Source organism: Theobroma cacao, chromosome 1 (assembly GCF_000208745.1).
Source record: "Theobroma cacao cultivar B97-61/B2 chromosome 1, Criollo_cocoa_genome_V2, whole genome shotgun sequence".
Lineage (NCBI taxonomy): Eukaryota > Viridiplantae > Streptophyta > Magnoliopsida > Malvales > Malvaceae > Theobroma > Theobroma cacao.
Window position 1 is genome coordinate 22456392 of NC_030850.1, and position 21937 is coordinate 22478328.

Genomic DNA, 21937 nt, shown 5'->3' on the forward strand with positions numbered 1-21937 from the left:
ATGCTCTACACAAATTCAATTGTGTACCTAAATAAAACGGTATTGGCCTAATTCGATCTATCACTTGATTAATTGGCTAATATGTCCAATTTAACTCCAAATAATTCCATTTTTCTTTCAATTCTCCAAATCATCAAACACAAATTAAATAACTTGAAATATGGTAAAATCATCCTCACATTTTTTCTTGGAAAATTCAGCCATGGTGGGTGCATCAAGATTATAATTTTTCAAGCTTGATTCTCACACCATAAATCACTAATTCCTAACCAAATCACTTGAAATAAAATCAAAATCATCATCAATACTCTGCAAGGGAGATTCGCCCAAAGGAGGTTCTTGAGGGGTATACGGTTTTTCATGCTAAACATTACCATTTTCGGTTTCCACCACCATAATTCATTAAATTCTAACTAAATAACATAAGACATCACAAGATTAATCTTCAATATTGTCTTTATGAAATTCGGCCAATGAAGAATCCATGAAGAACATGTGATTTTTCTTACTTGCTTTCCTTCCAAACATGATAAATCAACTATAAACACTAAAATATCGCAAAATCTAACCAAATAAATCATCAAATCTTCTCTCTCTAAATTTGGTCAGCCATGAATCCTTCATGATATCTTGTGATTCAACCATGGAAAATGCAAAATAATGCATGGGAAAGGTAGATCACAAGTCAAAATCAAGAAATTTTACCTTTGATTGCTTGATTACTTGAAATCCACCAATTTTCTCTTGAATTTTCACCCTACGGTTCTTGTTCTTTCTTTTCTTCCTTTGTTCTTGCTTTTTCCGGCCATATGAAGAGAAATGGGCTGATTTTGTGCTAATTTATAAGGAAAATAATAAATGGATGAGAATTTGACACATGTCACCATTCCATTGGTCCATGTGTCATACTTACCCATTAAGCAATCTCTCTCCACCACTTAAATTTCCTCAATTATCCATGATAATATTGGGTAAAATCCATGTGCTGGACAAGTGTTGGGTGGTGTAAAATTACAATTTTGCCCTTGGGGTGGCAAAATGACTATTTTGCCCTTATGCTCGAAATAATGCCGAAATTGAAATTTTTCACTTCTCAAACTCCAATTATGTTCTAAATAGTCAATTTTGACCAAAAACTTCTTCCAACATTCCAATTTTAGCCTCAGGTGGCAAAATGACCATTTTACCCCTAGGTCATGAAAATTCCAATTTGACTCCAAATCGGTCCTCGAACTCCGAATCACCATTTTAAGTCATTCTGAGGTTTTAAAATTCTCAATTTCATCTTAAAATCTCTATTTGGACTAGTTCGAGGCTTAATTCAACTTAATTGTACCATTTGGTACAATTAAGTCCTTTAACGATTTCTGAGGTACCTAAGTAAGCAAACATGCATTCTTATGTAGGAATGGCATAATAAACATATTGTAGAGTCGGGCTTGACATGGAATGAAGTAATAAGATAGTGATTGGTATACCTAAATAAGTATAAAATACGATCAAAATTGGTATGATTGAGATGGAGTTATGGTTCAAGTTTAATGATAGTAATAGACGCATGCTTGGTGTCTCGATATAAGAGATCATAATTGTGAAGGCTACTATTGATCTGATTTTAAAGGATAATAATAGACGTAAGTGAAGTACTCGAGTTGAATTGGAGGTAAATAAGGTGAACAAATCAAAATTCCCTATAAAGGGGAGGACATAAGAAGTCGAGCATTAGATGAGAAAACAATACCCTAACCTTTTCTCTAAGTTCAGTAAATGAAATTTTGAGGTTAAAATTTTATTTTAAGGGGGATAGTGCTGTCAAGCCTGACTCTACAATATGTTTATTATGCCATTCCTACATAAGAATGCATGTTTGCGTATTTGGGTACCTTGAAAATCGTTAAAAACGATATTGTATCAAATGGTACAATTAAGTTGAATTATTCCTCAAACTAGACCAAAGAGAGATTTTAATATGAAATTGAGAATTAAATTCCCAGAATGATTTAAAATGGTGATTCGGAGTTCGAGGACCGATTTGGAGTCAAATTAGAATTTTCATGACCTAGGTGCAAAATGGTCATTTTGCCACCCGAGGTTAAGATGTGAGTGTTTGATGAAATTTTTGACTAAGATTGATCATTTGGAGTATAATTTGAGTTTCAAAAGTGCAAAATTTTAATTTTGACATTTTTCTAAGGATAAGGGCAAAATAGTCATTTTGCCACCCTATGGGCAAAATTTTAATTTTACACCACACAACACTTGTCCAGCACATGAATTTCACCTATTATTATCATTGATAATTGAAGGATTTAATGTGGTGGAGAAAGAAAGCTTAACAGTTAAGAATTTAAAAATGGACCAATGGTAAGGTGACAAGTGTCAAGCTTTTATTTCTTTAATATTTTCCTTTATAAAGCCAATTTGAACTCCTCCACATTCATTCTTATGGCCGGCCAAAGCAAGAACAAAGGAAGAAAAGAAAGAACAAACAGCCTCGAGTGAAAATTGGTAGATTTCAAGTAATCAAGCAATCAAAGGTAAAATTTCTTGATTTTGACTTGTGATCTACCTTTCCCATACATTCTTTTGCATTTTTCATAGTTGAATCACATGATTTCATGATGGGTCTCTTGTTGGCTGAACACTTAGAGAGAGATTTTGATTTTTGTTTTGGTTAGATTTTAAGATATTCTAGTGTTTTTAGTTGATTGGTGATGTGTAGCATGAAAATCAAGTAAGAAAAATTCATGTTCTTCCATAACCCTCATTGGCCGAATTCTCCATGTGGAATATTGATGATGATTTGATTTTATTTCAAGTGAATTGGTTAGGAAATGATGAATTACGGTGAGAAAATCAAGTAGGAAAAATAATAGTATTGATGCACCCACCATGGCCGAAATTCCCAGGAGAAAATGTGAAGATGATTTTGCTAAATTTTATGCTATTTGACTTGTGTTTGATGGTTTGGAGAATTGGAAGAAAATTGGAGTTAATTAGAGTTAAATTAGACATATTGGCTAATTAATCGGGTGATAGATCGAATTAGGCTAATACCATTTTATTTAGGTACATAATTGAATTTATATTGAACACCGTATTTAGATAATTACCTGAGTATTTCACATCTCATTTCATGCATTAGTATAAAGCCTGAACTGGTTTTACAATGGTTTAGCACAAATGTAGTAAATGGCTTATTGTGCATTATGTCTAGGTGGTGAACTTTCTAGAAAAAGTAAAGAGATAGTACCCGAGGATCAAGAATCGGACTATTCAAAATTCGACTCCCAAAATAGTGAGTAACCTTATCATCATCTTGATTATCTAAAGTGAATTTTAATTCGTTTTTGTGATTTTATGAAAAATGTGATTAAATGAAATGATTTTATAAAATTGTCTTGAAATTGAATGATGGTTTTGAAAATAGAGTAATTGGAGACTAATTGCTGTGTTATAAATCATGGTTTGAATTGAATGGCTTATGATAATATTGGCATGAATGGTTGAATTGGTAAATGTGTTGAAAATGTATAAAATGTTGTTTGCCTTTATAGGCTGGATAATGATAAAACTGCCATGTCATGCTGTTGAATTTTTATTGTATGGTGGGTTTAGCTTGCTACAGTGGGTAGGTTCTGTGGACCAGCCTTTTTGAGGCGTACAAAATCCTGTTATATTCTTACCTCGATTGGGAGGTGCATAGGGTAACTCCCGAGGTACAACTTTAGAGTTCACTTCACGCCAAACCACCACGTGAGGGTGAACTCAGCCACTGCCAAGGAATGACTTTGTTTTCCAAATCAAAACATGATTTATGCGTACATGACTTTTTAACAGCCTTGGCGGACTCGGTTGGGATAGCCCCAGGCCAAGGTATCCCTGATAACTGAGTATGAGAATAATTTTGGCACCAGCCAAGCTTTCAGGAAATCATAAGTTTCGTTGTTTATTTTGGGTGAAATGAATCTATTTTATCTTATTAAAATGAGTTCGAAATGCTGTGAATCATTTTTATGCTAATCTATTTTATCTGTCTCTATTTACTCAGCTTTAGATATTTTAGACGGTATTTGTTTACTCATTGGGATTATATAATCTCACCACCCTCCTTTCCACCCATTTCAGGCTCGGGATAGTTTGTAGATAGCTGATATCGTCGAAGGCTACAGTTGGATTTACTTCCTCAAAAATTATAGGTTCACAGCCTTCGTTCACTTTTGTCATTTGAGGGCCCACGTGTCATTGTAAATTTAATTACATACCTTGACTATCTGTGTTACTATATGTACGAATTTATTTTGCTTTTACGCTACAAAAATTATTTACGGATATCTCTATAAAAATTATTTTATAAGAAAATTGAATATTTTATTCAATATTTTTATTTTATTCTAATCACTATCATTTCACTTTAAATTAATGTTTTAGATATCTAAACTTATTTTCAGTTATGAAATGTGTAAATTTCTCTCATATACTACATTTTAGCTGGTTTCAAAATTTTAAAAAAAATTACCAAAATACCCCTGTGTAGTTGAAATTTCTCTTTGACTGTTTTTGAATGGAAATTGGTTCATATCACTTTAAAACAGGGGAGGTGAGAAAATTGATGTTAAGCCTTGCAAGGTTTTGATTGGCATTCCGAGTAATGAATGTCTATTGGGACATCACGGCGGTTGTCACGGGCTCGATGGGAGTTCCAAGTCGTGACATACATTTGCTTCATTGATTATCCAACCAAGGATTTTCCCAACAAATCCACTAAGAACTAGTGAAATTCACAAGCTTTCACTGAGCTTTACAATGGCTTTTACAAGGCTCAACCAAAACCTTTTACACTAGTTTTTCATGGGCTAAACTAAAACCCAACACCTAACTTTTCAAGGTTAAGTTAGAACCTTAACACCTTCATGCAATCGTTGCTTGAAACAACCACTTAGAGTGACTCCCTCACTCTAAGAATACAAGAAGTGAAGTGAATTAAAGTACCTATGATCACAAGTTGATCTAAATGGTACAAGGTTGAGTGCAGAGTACAAATACAAAGGACGGGAGTTTAAGTGCAATGAGGTGAAGAGAGAATTTTCTGGTTTTTCAGCTTTTAATTGCTCAAATCTCTTCCAAAACATCCAAGAACTTGTTTCTAACTGTTGGAAAACCCTTTTTATACTTGGAAAAACATCTCTGATGGTAGTTTGATAGTTTTCTAGCCGTTGGAGACAGTTAAGAGTCGGTTCTAGTCGTTACTCTGTCTTTTAGTGCAGTTTTCAAACTTGCAGACAGAATGCTTTTAGTCGACTAACCGATATCTTAGTTGACTAAGTTGTCTCTATTTTTTGCTCCCTGTCTTTAGCAGTTCTGGCAGTAAGCACTTAGTCGACTAGCCCATTTCTTGGTCGACTAAGTGGGTTATGTTTCTTAATATTCTTCAGCCCGCCATTTTTCCAATTTGAATATTGGCCAACCAACATTCTTCCTTATTCAACTAATGAGCTTTCTCCTTGTTAAGCAATCATGTCTTATTATTTTTATCACCCTTTTTTTTCTTTTGATATACACTTTAAAAGATTGATTTATTAATTTTTTACATTAATTTTCCTACACACTCAAGTAAAGGCATTAGACACAAATGAATGGGAATGTTTTATTATCATCAAAAACTAATGGAGCCAAAAAAGATCCAATTATGATCCGTTTTAACCAAAAATGAATAAAAATTCAATTTAAAATCATTTATAAAGTTATAAAACCACTTAAAGCAAATAACAAGGCTTTCGAAGGTATGAGTGATGATAAATTGACTTTTCTTGTCAATGGATGGCTTTTGCTTCACGTTTCTTAGTGCAAACATCCAATTATGATCCATTTAAACCAAAAGTGAATAAAAATTCAATTTCAAATAACTTATAAAGTTATAAAACCACTTAAAGCAAGTGACAAGGCTTTCAAAGCTATGAGTGACTATAAATGGACTTTTCTTGTTAGTGGGTGGCTTTCGTTACACATTTCCCGATGCGAACATCCAATTATGATGTGTTTTAACAAAAAATGAAAATATTTTTGATTTAACACAATTTATAAGACTATAAAACCATTTAAAGTTCGAAGGCATGAGTGACTATAAATGGATTTTCTTGTCAATGGATAGCTTTTGCTTCACATTTTCTAATGCAAACATCTAATCATGATCCGTTTTAGTCAAAAATGAATAAAAATTTAATTTAAAATTATTTATAAAATTATAAAACCACTTAAAGCGAGTAACAAAGCTTTTGTACTCATTCATAAGATTATAAAACCATTAAAACAAGTAACTAGGCTTTTGTATGCATGAGTGACTATAAATAGACTTTTCTTATCAATGGGTGACATTCACAGCATGTTTCCTGATGCAAACATCCAATTATGGTCTACTTTAATCAACAATGAAAACAATTTTGATTTAAAATAATTTATAAGACTAAAAAACCATTTAAAGTGAGTAACTAGGCTTTCGAAAGCAAGAGTGACTATAAATGAATTTTTCTTATCAATGGATGGCTTTCGCAACAGGCTTCCTAATGTAAACATCAAATTATGAAAAAAAATGGAAAACAAATCAATTTAAACTCATTTATAAGGTAATAAAACCATTTAAAATGAGTGACTAGGCTTTCGAAGGCATGAGTGACTATAAATAGACTTTTCTTGCTAATGGATGGCTTTTGCCACACACTTCCTAATGCAAGCATCTAATTATGATTTTTTTAACTGAAAACAAAAAAAAATTCAATTTAAAATCATTGCTAAAGCTATAAAACCACTTAAAGTGAGTAACAAGGCTTCGAAGGCATGAGTGGCTATAAATAGACATTTCTTATCAATGGGTGACTTTTGTTATACGTTTCCTAATGCGAACAACCAATTATGATGTGTTTTAACCAAAAATGAAAGACAATTCAATTTAAAATCATTTAGAAAGTTATAAAACCACTGAAAGTGAGTAACAAGGTTTCAAAGGCATCAGTGACTATAAATGAAATTTTCTTGTCAATGGATGGCTTTCGCTCATGTTTCTAATGCAAACATCTAAGTATGATCTGTTTCAACCAAAAATGGAATAGAAGTACAATTTAAACTCATTCATAAGATTATAAAACCATTTACAATGAGTAACTAGGCTTTCGAAGGCATGAGTGACTATAAATGGACTTTTGTTGTCAATAGGTGGCTTTTGCTTCAAGTTTCCCAATGTGAACATCCAATGATGGTCTGTTTTGATCAAAAATGAAAATAATTTATAAGACTAAAAACCCATTTAAAGTGAGTGACTAGGCGTTTGAAGGCATGAGTGACTATAAATGGACTTTTCTTGTCAATTGATGGCTTTCGTTTCACGTTTCCCGATGTGAACATTCAATTATGATTTGTTGTAAGCAAAAATGAAAAACGATTCAATTTAAAATCATTTATAAAGTTATAAAACCACTTAAAGCAAGTAATAAGACTTTCGAAGCCATGAGTGACTATAAATGGACTTTTCTTGTCAATGGATGGCTTTTGCTTCATGTTTCTCAATGTAAACATCAAATTATGATCTATTTTATTCAAAAGTAAAAAAAAAGTACAATATGAACTTATTCATAAGATTATAAAACCATTTAAAATGAGTAACTAGACTTTCTCAAGCAAGAGTGACTGTAAGTGGTCTTTTATTGTCAGTGGATAGCATTAGCTTCTCGTTTCATGATGCAAATATCCAATTACAATCTGGTTTAACCCAAAATGAAAAAAATTCAATTCAAAGTCATTTATAAAGTTATAACACCACTTAAAGCGAGTAACAAGGCTTTCAAAACCATTAGTGATAATAAATAGGCTTTTGTTGTCAATGGGTTGCTTTCACTACACGTTTCCCAATGCAAACATCCAATTATGATATGTTTAAACCAAAAATAAAAAAAACTTCAATTTAAAATCATTTATAAGACTAAAAAATCATTTAAAGCAAGTAACTAGGCTTTTGAAGGTATGAGTGACTATAAATGGACTTTTCTTGTTAATGGATGGCTTTTGCTTTACATTTCTCAATAAAAACATCCAATGATGATGTGTTTTAAGCCAAAATGAACAAAATTCAATTTAAAATCATTTATAAAATGATAAAACCACTTAAAGCATGTAACAAGGCATTCAAAGGTAAAAGTCACTATCAATGAACTTTTCTTATCAAATGACGGCTTACGCTTCATGTTTCTTGATGCGAACATCCAATGATGATTTGTTATAAGCAAAAATGAAAAAAAAATCAATTTAAAATCATTTATAAAGTTATAAAACCACTTAAAGTGACTAACAAGGCTTTTGAAGCCATCAGTGAATATAAATGGACTTTTTTTGTCAATGTATTACTTTCGCTTCATGTTTCTCAATGCAAACATCCAATGATGATCTATTTTCACCATAAATGAAAAAAAATTCAACTTACAATCATTTATAATGTTATAAAACCAGTTAAAGCAAGTAATAGGGCATTCAAAGGCATGAGTGACTATAAATAGATTTTTCTTTTCAATGGACAACTCTCGTTAAATGTTTCCTAATGTAAACATCAAATTATGATAAATTTTAAACAAAAATGAAAAAAAATTCAATTTAAAGTCATTTATAAGATAACAAAACTATTTAAAGCGAGTAACAAGGCTTTCGAAGGCATTAGTAATCATAATGGATTTGTTTTGTCAATGGATAGACTTTGCTTCATGTTTCCCAATGTGAACATCCAATGATGTTCTGTTTTCACCAAAAATAAAAAAATTCAATTTAAAATCATTTATAAAGTTATAAAACCACTTAAAGTGAGTAACAAGAAATTCGAAGGGATGAGTGACTATAAATGGACTTTTCTTGTCAAAAGATGACTTTCGCTTCACATTTCTCGATGGGAACATCCAATGATGATTTGTTTTAAGCAAAAAAAAAAAAATTCAATTTAAAATAATTTATAAAGTTATAAAACCACTTAAAGCGATGAGTGAACATAAATGGACTTTTCTTGTCAATGGATTGCTTTCCTTTCATGTTTCTCAATGCAAACATCCAATGATGATCTATTTTTACCAAAAATGAAAAAAAAAAATAGCTTAAAATCATTTATAATGTTATAAAACCACTTAGAGTAATAGGGCATTCAAAGGCATGGTGACTTTAAATGGACTTTTCTTGCCAATGAATGACTTTTGCAACACATTTCCCAATGCAAACATCAAATTATGATCTATTTTAACCAAAAATGAAAAAAATTCATCTATTTTAACCAAAAATGAAAAAAATTCAATTCAAAGTTATATATAAGATAATAAAACCATTTAAAGTGAGTAACAAGGCTTTCGAAGGCATTTGTAGTTATAAATGGCTTTTTTTGTCAATGGATAGACTTCGCTTCATGTTCCCCAATGTGAACATCCAATGATATTTTGTTTTAACCAAAAATAAAAAAAAAATTCAATTTAAAATCATTTATAAAGTTATAAAACCACTTAAAGCGAGTAACAAGAAATTCGAAGGCATGAGTGACTATAAATGGACTTTTCTTGTCAAAAGATGAATTTCGCTTCACATTTCTCAATGCGAACATCCAATGATTATTTGTTTTAAGAAAAAATGAAAAAAAAATCAATTTAAAATAATTTATAAAGTTATAAAACCACTTAAAGCAATGAGTGAACATAAATGGACTTTTCTTGTCAATGGATTGCTTTCCTTTCATGTTTCTCAACGCAAACATCAAATGATGATCTAATTTTGCCAAAAATGAAAAACAATTTAGCTTAAAATCATTTATAATGTTATAAAACCACTTAAAGTGAGTAACAGGGCATTTTAAGACATGAGTGACTTTAAATGGACTTTTCTTGCCAATAGATGACTTTTGTAACACATTTCCCAATGCAAACATCAAATTATGATCTATTTTAACCAAAAATGAAAAAAAATATTCAATACAAAGTCATTTATAAGATAATAAAACCATTTACTGTGAGTAACAAGGCTTTCAAAGGCATCAATGACTATAAATGGATTTTTTTTCCAATGGATGGCTTTTGCTTCATGTTTCTCGATGCGAACATCCAATGATTATCTATTTTAACCAAAAATGAAGAAAATAAATTTAAAATCACTTATAAAGTTATAAAATCACTTAAAGTGAGTACAAGGCATTCGAAGGCATGAGTGACTATAAATGGACTTATCTTGTCAAAGGACGAGAGCGTCGCGACGGTCGGTGGTAACACTCATGCATATAAACAAATTCAATTTAAAATTATTTATAAAGTTATAAAACCACTTAAAGAGAGTAACAAAGCTTTCGAAGACATGAATGATTACAAATTGACTTTTCTTGTCAATGGATTACTTACGTTTCATGTTTCTCAATATGAACATCCAATGATGATCTATTTTCACCAGAAATGAAAAGAAATTCAACTTAAAATCATTTATAATGAGGTTATAGAACCATTTCAAGTGAGTAATAGGGCTTTCGAAGGCATGAGTGACTGCAAATGGACTTTTCTAACGAATGGATGACTTTCATAACATGTTTTCCCAATNCAAACATCAAATTATGATCTATTTTAACCAAAAATAAAAAAGTATTGATTTAAAATAATTTATAAGACTATAAAACCATTTAAAGCAAGTAACTATGCTTCCGAAGGCATGAGTGACTATAAATAGGCTTTTCTTGTTAATGGATGGCTTTCGTTTCACGGTTTTAGATTTGAACATCCAATGATGATCTGTTTTCACTACAAATGAAAAACAATTCAACGTAATATCATTTATAATGTTATAAAACCACTTAAAGCGAATAACAAGGCATTTGAAGGCATGAGTGACTATAAATGGACTTTTCTTGTCAAAGGATGGCTTTCGCTTGATGTTTCCAGATGCAAATATCAAATTCTAATATGTTTCAACCAAAAATGGAAAAGAAGTACAATTTAAACTTATTCATAAGATTATAAAATCATTTAAAATGAGTAACTAGGCTTTCGAAGGCATGAGTGACTATAAATAAACTTTTCTTGTCAATGGATAGCATTCACTTAATGTTTCCCAATACAAATATCCAATAACGATCCATTTTAAGCTTAAATGAAAAAAAATTTAGTTTGAAATCATTTATAAAATCATAAAACCATTTAAAATGAAAAATAAGGCTTTCGAAGCCTTAAGTGGCTATAAATGGACTTTTCTTGTCAATGGGTGACTTTCGTTACATGTTTCCCAATGCGAACATTCGATTATGATCTATTTTAACTAAAAATGAAAAAAAATTGATTTAAAATAATTTATAAGACTATAAAGCCGTTTAAAGCCAGTAACTAGGCTTTCGAAGCCATGAGTGACTATAAACGGACTTTTCTTGTCCATAGGTGGCTTTCGCTACACCTCTCTCAATGTAAACATCTAATTATGATCTATTTTATCTGTAAATGAAAAAAAAAATTAATTTAAAATCATTTATAGTATTATAAAATCACTTAATATGACTAATAAGGCTTTCGAAGGTATGAGTTACTACAAATGGACTTTTCTTGTCAATGGATAGCATTTGCTTCACATTTTCCAATGCAAATATCAAATTATGATCCGTTTCAAGCATAAACGAAAAACATTCAAATTAAAATCATTTATGAATTTATAAAGCCACTTAAAGCGAGTAATAAGGCTTTCGAAGCTATGAGTAGCTATAAATGGACTTTTCTTATCAATTGGTGGGTTTCGCTATACGTTTCTCAATGTGAACATCCAATTATGATCTTTTTTAACCAAAAATGGAAAAAAAATACAATTTAAACTCATTCATAATATTATAAAAACATTAAAACAAGTCACTAAGCTTTCAAAGGCATGAGTGACTATAAATAGACTTTTCTTGTTAGTGGATAGCATTTGCTTCACATTTCCTAATGTAAATATCCAATTACGATTCGTTTTAAGCAAAATAAAAAAATTTAATTTAAAATCATTTATAAGGTTAGAAAACCAATTAAAGCGAGTAACAAGGCTTTTGAAGCCAAGAGTGGCGATAAATGGACTTTTCTTATCAATGGATGGGTTTTGCTACACATTCCCTAAAGCGAACATCTAATTATAATATGTTTTATCCAAACATTAAAAAAAATTGATTCAAAATAGTTTATAAGACTTTAAAACCATTTAAAGAGTGTAACTGCACTTTTGAAGGCATAAGTGACTATAAATGGACTTTTCTTGTCAATGGACAGCTTTCGCAACACATTCCCCACTACAAACTTCCAATTATGATCTGTTTTAACCAAAATGAAAAAAAATCAATCTAAAATCATTTATCAAGTTATAAAACCACTTAAAGCGAGTAACTAGGCTTTCGAAAGCATGAGTGACTATAAATGGACTTTTGTTGTCAATGGATGGCTTTTGCTTCATGTGTCTTGATGTGAACATCCAATGACGATCTATTTTAACCAAAAATGAAAAAAAATTCAATTTAAAATCATTTATAAAGTTATAAAACCACTTAAAGCGAGTAACAAAGCAATAAAAGGCATGAGTGACAATAAATGGACTTTTCTTGACAATGGATAGCGTTCGCTTCATGTTTCCCAATGCAAACATCAAATTATGATATGTTTTAATCAAAAATGAAAAAAAAAAGTACAATTTAAACTCATTCATAAGACTACAAAACCATTTGGAATGAGTAACTATGCTTTTGAATGCATGAGTGACTATAAATGGAATTTTCTTGTGAATGAATAGCATTTGCTTCACTTTTTTTGATGCAAATATCCAATTACGATCCGTTTTAAGTAAAAATGAAAAACAAATTCACTTTATAATCATTTATAAAGTTATAAAACCACTTAAAGTGAGTAACAAGGCTTTCAAATCCATGACTGAATATAAATAGACATTTCTTGTCAATGGATTACTTTTGCTTCATATTTCTCAATGTGAACATCCAATGATAATCTATGTTCATCATAAATGAAAAAAAATCAACTTAAAATCATTTATAATGTTATAAACCACTTACAGTGAGCAACAAGACATTCCAAGGAATGAGTGATTATAAATGGATTTTTTTTCAATGGATGGCTTTCGCTTCACGTTTCTTGATGCGAACATCCAATGATGATCTGTTTTAATGAAAAATGAAAAAAATTCAATTTGAAATCATTTATAAAGTTATAAAACAACTTAAAGCAAGTAACAAAGCATTCGAAGGCATGAGCGACTATAAATGGACCTTTCTTGTCAAATGACGGTTTTCATTTCATGTTTCCCAATGCAAACATCAAGTTATAATCTATTTTAACTAAAAATGAAAACGAAGTATAGTTTAAACTCATTCATAAGATTACAGAACCATTTATAACGAGTAACTAGACTTTCAAAGGAATGAGTGACTATAAATGGACTTTTCTTGTCAATGGATAGCATTCACTTCACGTTTTCTGATGCAAATATCCAATTACGATCCATTTTAAGCTAAAATGAAAAAAAAAATAGTTTGAAATCATTTATAAAGTTATAAAACCACTTAAAGTGAGTAACAAGGCTTTTGAAGCCGTAAGTGACTATAAATGGACTTTTCTTGTCAATGGGTGGCTTTCATTACATGTTTCTCAATGCGAGTAATCGATTATGATATGTTTTAACCAAAAATGAAAAAATTTTGATTTAAAATAATTTATAGGACTATAAAATCATTTAAAGCGAGTAACTCGACTTTCGAAGCCATGAGCGGCTATAAATGGACTTTTCTTGTCCATAGGTGGCTTTTGCTACACCTTTCTCAAAATAAACATCCAATTACAATCTATTTTATACAGAAATGGAAACAAAATTAATTTAAAATCATTTATAAGATTATAAAATCATTTAATGCAACTAACAAGCCTTTCGAAAGCCTAAGTGACTATAAATGGACTTTTTTTATTAATGGATGGCTTTCACTTCACATTTCCCAATGCGAACATCAAATTATGATCTGTTTCAACCAAAAATGAAGAAAAAAAAATACAATTTAAACTCATTTATAAGATTATAAAACCACTTAATCTTATAAGATTACTTTCTTTAAGTTGTTTTATAATCTTATAAGATTACAAAATATCAAATAATGATATGTTTTAACCAAAAAATGGAAAAGAAGTACAATTTAATCTCATTCATAAGATTACAAAACCATTTAAAATGAGTAACTACACTTTCGAAGACATGAGTGACTATAAATGGACTTTTCTTGTCAATAGATAGCATTCGCTTCACGTTTCCTAATGTAAATATCCAATTGCGATCTATTTTAACAAAAAATGAAAAATATTTTGATTTAAAATAATTTATAAGACTATAAAATGATTTAAAGCGAGTAACTAGACTTTCGAAGGCGTGAGTGACTATAAATGGATTTTTCTTGTCAATGGATGGCCTTTGCTTCACGTTTCCTGATGCCAACATTCAATTATGATCTGTTTTGACCAAAAATGAAAACAATTCAATTCAAAATCAATTATACAGTTATAAAACCGCTTAAAACTAGTAATAAGGCTTTGGACAGCATGAGTGAGCATAAATGGACTTTTCTTGTCAATGGATGGTTTTCACTTCACATTCCCTAAAGCAAACATCCAATTATGATCAGTTTTAACCAAAAATGGAAAGCAATTCAATTCAAAATCATTTACAAAGTTATAAAACCACTGAAATAGAGTAACTCTATTTTCGAAGGCATGAGTGACTATAAATAAACTTTCTTGTCAATGGATGGCTTTCGCTTCACGTTTCTCAAGGCAAACATCCAATGACAATCTATTTTAACCAAAAATGAAAAATAATTTAATTTAAAATCATTTATAAAGTTATGAAACCACTTAAAGTGAGTAACAAGGCATTCAAAGGCATGAGTGACTATAAATGGATTTTTCTTGTCAATGGATGGCTTTCGTTTTACATTTTCCACTGCAAATATCAAGTTATGGTTTGTTTTAACCAAAAATGGAAAAGAAGGACAATTTAAACTCACTCATAATAAAACCATTTAAAACGAGTAACTAGACTATCAAAGACATGAGTGACTGTAAATGGACTTTTCTTGTCAATGGATAGCATTTGCTTCACATTTTCCAATGCAAATATCCAGTTACAAACTATTTTAACCAAAAATGAAAAAAATTTTGATTTAAAATAATTTATAAGACTATAAAACCATTTAAAGTGAGTAATTGGACTTTCAAAGGCATAAGTGACTATAAATGGACTTTTCTTATCAATGGATGGCTTTCGCTTCATGTTTCTCGATGCGAACATTCAATTATGATTCTTTTTAACCAGAAATGAAAAAAAAATCAACTTAAAACATCTATAAAGTTGTAAAACCACTTAAAGCGAATGACTAGGCTATAGAAGGAATGAGTAAGAATAAATAGACGTTTCTTATCAATGGAAGGCTTTTGCTTCACGTTTCTCGATGCGAACATCCAATGATGATTTGTTTTAATCAAAAATGGAAAAGAAGTACAATATGATCTCATTCATAAGATTATAAAACCATTTAAGACAAATAACTAGGCTTTCAAAGGCATGAGTGACTATAAGCGAACTTTTCTTGTCAGTGGCTAGCATTCACTTCACGTTTCTCGATGCAAATATCCAATTACAATCCATTTTAGCCAAAAATGAAAAAAAACTCAATTCAAAATCAATCATAAAGTTATAAAACCACTTAAAGGGAGTAACAAGGTTTTCGAAGTCATGAGTGACTATAAATGGACTTTTCTTGTCAAGGGGTAGCTTTCGCTATACATTTTCCTATGCAAATATCCAATTATGATCTATTGTACTCAAAACTAAAAAAAAAACTTTGATTTAAAACCATTTATAAGACCAAAAAACCATTTAAAGATAGTAACTAGGCTTTCAAAGGCATGAGTGGCTATAAATGGACTTTTCTTGTCAATGGATGGCTTTCGTTTCACGTTTCTTGATGTGAACATTCAATTTTGATTTGTTTTCACCAGAAATGAAAACAATTAAACTTAAAATCATTCATAATGTTATAAAACTACTTAAAGCAAGTAATAAGGAGTAAATGGATTTTTCTTATCAATGGATGGCTTTCACTTCATGTTTCCCAATGCAAACATCAAATTATGATATGTTTTAACTAAAAATGGAAAAAAAGTATAATTCAACTCATTCTTAAGATTATAAAACCATTAATAATCTTGTCAATGGGTGGCTTTTGATACACGTTTCTCAATGCGAACACCCAATTATGATACGTTTTTACAAAAATGAAAGAAATTTTGATTTAAAAAAAATTATCATTTAAAGCAAGTAACTAGGCTTTCAAAGTTATGAGTGACTATAAAAAGACTCTTCATGTCAATGGATGGCTTTCGTTTCACATTTTCCAATGCAAATAGCAAATTTCGATCTGTTTTAAGAAAAAATGACAAAAAATTCTATTTAAAGTCATTTATAAGATTATAAAACCATTTAAAGCAAGCAACTAGGCTTTTTAAGGCATGAGTGACTATAAATGGATTTTTGTTGTTAATGGATGGCTATTGCTTCACATTTCCTAAGGCAAACATTCAATTATAATCTGTCTTAACCAAAAATGAAAAAAAATTCAATTCAAAATGAAATACCCCATACTTTGATATGGTGATAAATAAAGTTGATCGAATGCAAATTGAGGTCAATTAAAATGTTTAAAAGTGATAAGAGATGAAAGGAGTAGTTTAGGATAAAATATTTCGCAAGTGAAAAAAATACAATAAAATAATAATAATTTTATCGAAGGAGAATTTGTGAGATAAAAAGCAATTTGGAAGTCAAGTTAGGCATAATAAGGTATTTTGGGTACCAAGGAGACAAGATAAAATTTTTAGAATAAAATAATATTTTATTAATGAAATAATATTAAAATATTAATATTTAGCCGGATGTCGAAATCAGTCATGAAGAAGGATCATATGGTTGATCCAAGTGGGGGAGAAGATGACAAGCCCGACTCTATAAAAATATTTGTCATGACATACATGTGATGGATAGCATGTTTGCATGCTAAGAGAGTCCCAAAAAAAAAATTTACAAAAGTCGGTATTGTACCTAGAGGTACAACAAAGTTGATTTAAACCTCGAACTAGATCAAATAGAGAATTTACGATGAAATTAAGAATTTTAAAGTCCCAGAATGGTTTAATATGGTGATTCGGAGTTCGAGGATCAATTTGGAGTCAAATCGAAATTTTCGCTATCTAGGGGCAAAATGGTCATTTGCCACCTGAGGACAAAATGGGAATTTTTAGAAAAGATTTTTGGCCCCATTTGACTTATTGGAGTAAGATTTGAGGTTTAGAAGTGAAAAATTTTAATTTCGGTATAATTTGGAGTAAAAGGGTAAAATGGTAATTTTGCCACCCGAAATCAAAAATTTAATTTTTGAAAGGATTTTGATCAAATTTAATTATTTGGAGTGTGAAATGAGTATGAGGAGTGAAAATTATGCATTATGGCAAATTTTCAATTTTTGGGGTAAAAATGTAATTTTTGAAAAGTTCGGGGGCAAAAGTGTAATTTTGAAGAATTTGCTCCACCAAAACTTTGGAAAAATCTGGAAATTTCACTTAAGACTTGGATAAGTCAAAGGGAATGCATGGTGGAAAAAGTAGGACAAATGGATGGCTAGAAAAAAAAATGAATTAATAAAATATTTAAAATATGAATAAAATAATATTATTTCATTAAACAATAAAAAAGGCATAAAAAAATCAGCCCACCCATTCTTCTTCTTCAACATTCGGCCAAGCAAGAAACAAGAGAGAGAAAGGAGAAAATAAAACCCTAGCTAAGAAATTTAAAGGGAAAATAGGTGGAAATTCAAAAATCAAGTGAAAAAAGGTAACATTTCTTAAATTTGTCTTGTGCTTTACCTTTCCCATGCATTTTCCATCATTTTTCATGGTTGAATCATGTGATTTGAGGATGATTTGAATTCTGGTCATATGGGTTTAGAGAGAGAAAGTTGTTAGATAAATTTGATTTTGAGCTATGTTAGTGTTTAGTGTTAGTTTAGCATGTTTATGAGTAAAACAACAAGAAAAATATTTATCTTCTCCATGAATTTCCCTAGGCCGAATCTAGCCAATGGTATGTGAGGATGAGGTTGACTTTATTTTAAGAGAATTGGGTGGAAAAATGATGAATTATGAGGTTGGAAATTAAATGGGAATTTTCGGTGCAATAAATTGAAATTTTTACCCACTAGGGGTAAAAGCGTAATTTATAGTCCGGACTGATAAATTGGACCAAATTCACAGTCATTGAGGTATTGTGGATATAATTGGATAATTGAAATTGAAATGGATGGAATTGGAGTCGAATTGGGGATTTTAGGAATTTACACCGTGTATAGGCGAGTTAGGTCGGACACCGCAATTAAGCGATTGTCTAGACATTTCAAATCCTATCTAGTGCATACGCATGGATAAGAGCCTGAAATAATTTATGATAAATTGACACAATTTACTGAATTTTGTGTCATGGATTATGGATAGGTGGTGAGTCAATTGTTTCGGGTAAGAGACTGCACCCGAGGGCGGAAGATAGGAGTATTTCTACTCCTAATACTGTGAGTAAACTTATTATCGTCTTAATTATCTAGAGTAGTTTTATACAATTGTGTGATTTTATAAAAAAATGAGTTTAAATGGTAAATTGTTATGTTTTAAGAGAAATTGTGATTTTATAAAATGATTTTATAAATTTTCTGAAAAATCGAATATTGGTTTTGAAAATAGAGTAATTGGAGACTGCCTGCTTGTGTTGTAAATTTATGGTTTTAAATTGAATGGCTTATGACAATATATGAGCATGAATGGCTAAATTGATTTTGGTGTCAGAATTATTTGTATTGTGTATTCAGCCTTGAGAGGCTAGATTGTGATAAATTGCCATGCCATGCTAGAATGAATTTTATTGAATTGGTGGAGTATATATTAATTATTTACTGCAGAGGGGGTTCCGTGGACCAGCCTATTAGAGGGGCACGGTAAACTCCATTATATTATTACCTCGAACGGAGAGGCGCGTAGGGTATCTCCTGGGGTAAAGCTTAGGGTTCACTTCACGCCAAACCACCACGTGAAGGGGAACTCAGCCAACGCCAAGGAACGGCTGTATTTTTCTCAAACTAAAATATATTTTAAGTGTATACAAAATTTTAATAGCCTTGGCGGACTCGGTTAGATGCCCTGCGCAAGGTATCACCGAGTATGAGTTTTGGCACGAGCCAAAGTTTTAAGAAATTCATAAGCCAAGTTGATTACTCGATTTATATGGATTGATTTTATTTGGTTGAAATGAACTGAAAGGTAATGAAATTACGGTATGATGACTTATTTTAATTGTCTCCATTTACTCGGCTTTAGATACTTTAGATGGTATATGTTTACTCACTGGGATTATAAAATCTCACCCCTTCTTCCTATACATTTTTCAGGCTCAGGACAGTTTGTAGATAGTCGAGTAGGACGAGAACTAAGCTCGGAACTGCATTATAGAAAGTAAGAGTTCACAGTCTTACATCCTCTTGGTCAATTGGAGCCCACGTGTCATTGCAGATCAAAACTTATATTTTGGTTATCTGTATTTCTATTCATACAATTTTTAGTTTACTTTCATGTGCGAAAAATTATTTACGAATATTTCTATAAAAATTTATTTTATGAGAAAATAGAATATTTTATTTATTATTTTTAAATAGTAATAGTTGTCAACAATTTACTTTCAAATGAACGTTTTAGATACTTAATTGTTTTTAAATCATTAAATATATATATTTTGCTTACCTACTACATTTTTAGCAAGTTTTGAGGTTTGCGACGAAAAATTACGAAAATACCCCTGTGAGCCAAAAAAATAATATTTTATTGTTCTTATTTGAAAATAACTTATGATTTTTTTTGAAATGCGAGATTTAATAACTGTTGCTCACCGGGGAGATGAGGAAGTTGATGCTAAGCCTTGCGGGGTTTCAATCGGCATTCGAGGTGAAGAATGTCTGTCGAGGCCTCGCGGCGGTTGTCACGGGCCCGATGGGGAGTTCCGGGTCGTGACACAAAATCAATTATAAAGTTATAAAACCACTTAAAGTGAGTAACAAAGGTTCTGAAGGCATGAGTGACCATAAATGGACTTTCTGTAAAACTCGACCCTATAAACACATGTCATGACATACATGCACTGAGTAGCATGTTATTACGCTAGGAAAGTCCCTAAGAATAGACGAAACTCAGTATTGCACCTAACAGTACACTTGAGTTGATTTAACCTCGAACTAGTTCAAATAGGAATCGTAGGATGAAATTTAATATTTTACAGTCCAAGAATGACTAAAAATGATTGTTTGGAGTTCGAGGGTTCATTTGGGGAAAAATTGAAAATTTTGATGTTTAGGGGTAAAATCGTCATTTTGCCACCTAAGATAATAATTTGATCATGGAGTGAAATTTTTGACCAAGATTAACTATTTGGAGTATAATTTAATGATAGAAAGTAAAAAAGTTTAATTTCGGTGATTTCTGGACTATAGGGGCAAAATCGTAATTTTACCACCCGCTGACAAAATTTGAGATTTAGAGAGAATTTAGATCAAATTTGACAAATTGGAGAATGGTATGAGTATAAGGGATGAAAAATATGTCTATGGGCAATTTTTCAGTTTTGGGGCAAAAATGTAATTTTTGACTTTTACGGGGGCAAAAATGTAAATTTGAAAATTACTCCACCAAGACTTTGGATAAGTCTGAGAATTTTATCTAAGCTATGGATATGTGGGACAAGTGTATGGTGAAAATTTGGAAACAAATGGATAGCTAGAATTTAAGGAATTAATAAAACATTAAAAAAATGAATAAAATAATATTATATTATTTTAGCCTTTAAAAAGGTCAAAATTTCAGAATTCTCATCTTCTTCAAGCCGTCCAAACCAGGAGAGAAAAGGGGGAGAAGAAATAAGAACCCTAGCTGAAAATTTTGGGGAAAATCAAGAGAAATCAAGAAATCAAGTATTAAAAAGGTAAATTTCATTGATTTTCCTTGTGATTTTCACTACCCATGCATTTTTTCTCATTTCCATGCAAAATTAGAAAGTGGGTATGAACACCCATGCTGGCCAAACCTCCATGAATGAGTTTTGAGCTTGAGTTTTGGTTGATTTTAATTGAATTAAGTGATTTTAGTTAGGTTATATTGAAATATAGCAAAAATAAGCTAGAGAAATAATTTTCTCCCATTGAAACCCATTATGCCGAATTTTCTAGGGGAATATTGGCGGCTGATCTTGATGTTTATTTGAGGAATTATGATGCATAATGATGAATTATGAGCCTAGAAAAATAATGGGAAATTTCAGAGTAAAAATACGAATTTTTACCCACTAGGGGTATTTTAGTAATTTGCTATCGAGACTGATAATTTGCACCACACTGAGGGACATTAAGTCAATTTGGGTGCAATTGAGGTATAGGATTGAAAAAAATTAATTTGGAGTTTAAATGGAGCGCGTTAGCAATTTATCGGATAAAGTGCCAAAAACAGGTTAATACCGCGTTTAAACCGTTTTAGGCTATTGCATTTCATACCATGCATTAGCATAGGATTTAAGTCAGTTATATAGTGATTTAGCATCAATGTGGTGAATTGTGTAATTTTTGCATTGTGTCTAGGAGGAGAGCCTTCCGGTAAAGGAAAGGAAGTCGTACCCGACGAACAGTGATTAGGGCACCTAGAAAGCATTTAATTTGTACAAACGGTGAGTAAACCTATTATTATTATAAATTGTCTAGAGTTTATTTTTAAATTCTCTTTATGTATTCTATGAAATGAAA

The 21937-nt window shown here is 30.9% G+C and overlaps 1 long non-coding RNA gene across 1 annotated transcript; it reads left to right on the forward strand.

Moving 5' to 3' along the window:
- Positions 17906-19575, forward strand: LOC108662257. The gene is made up of 3 exons (XR_001928078.1): positions 17906-17946; positions 18603-18676; positions 19547-19575. It is a non-coding gene; the product is annotated as an uncharacterized LOC108662257 (long non-coding RNA).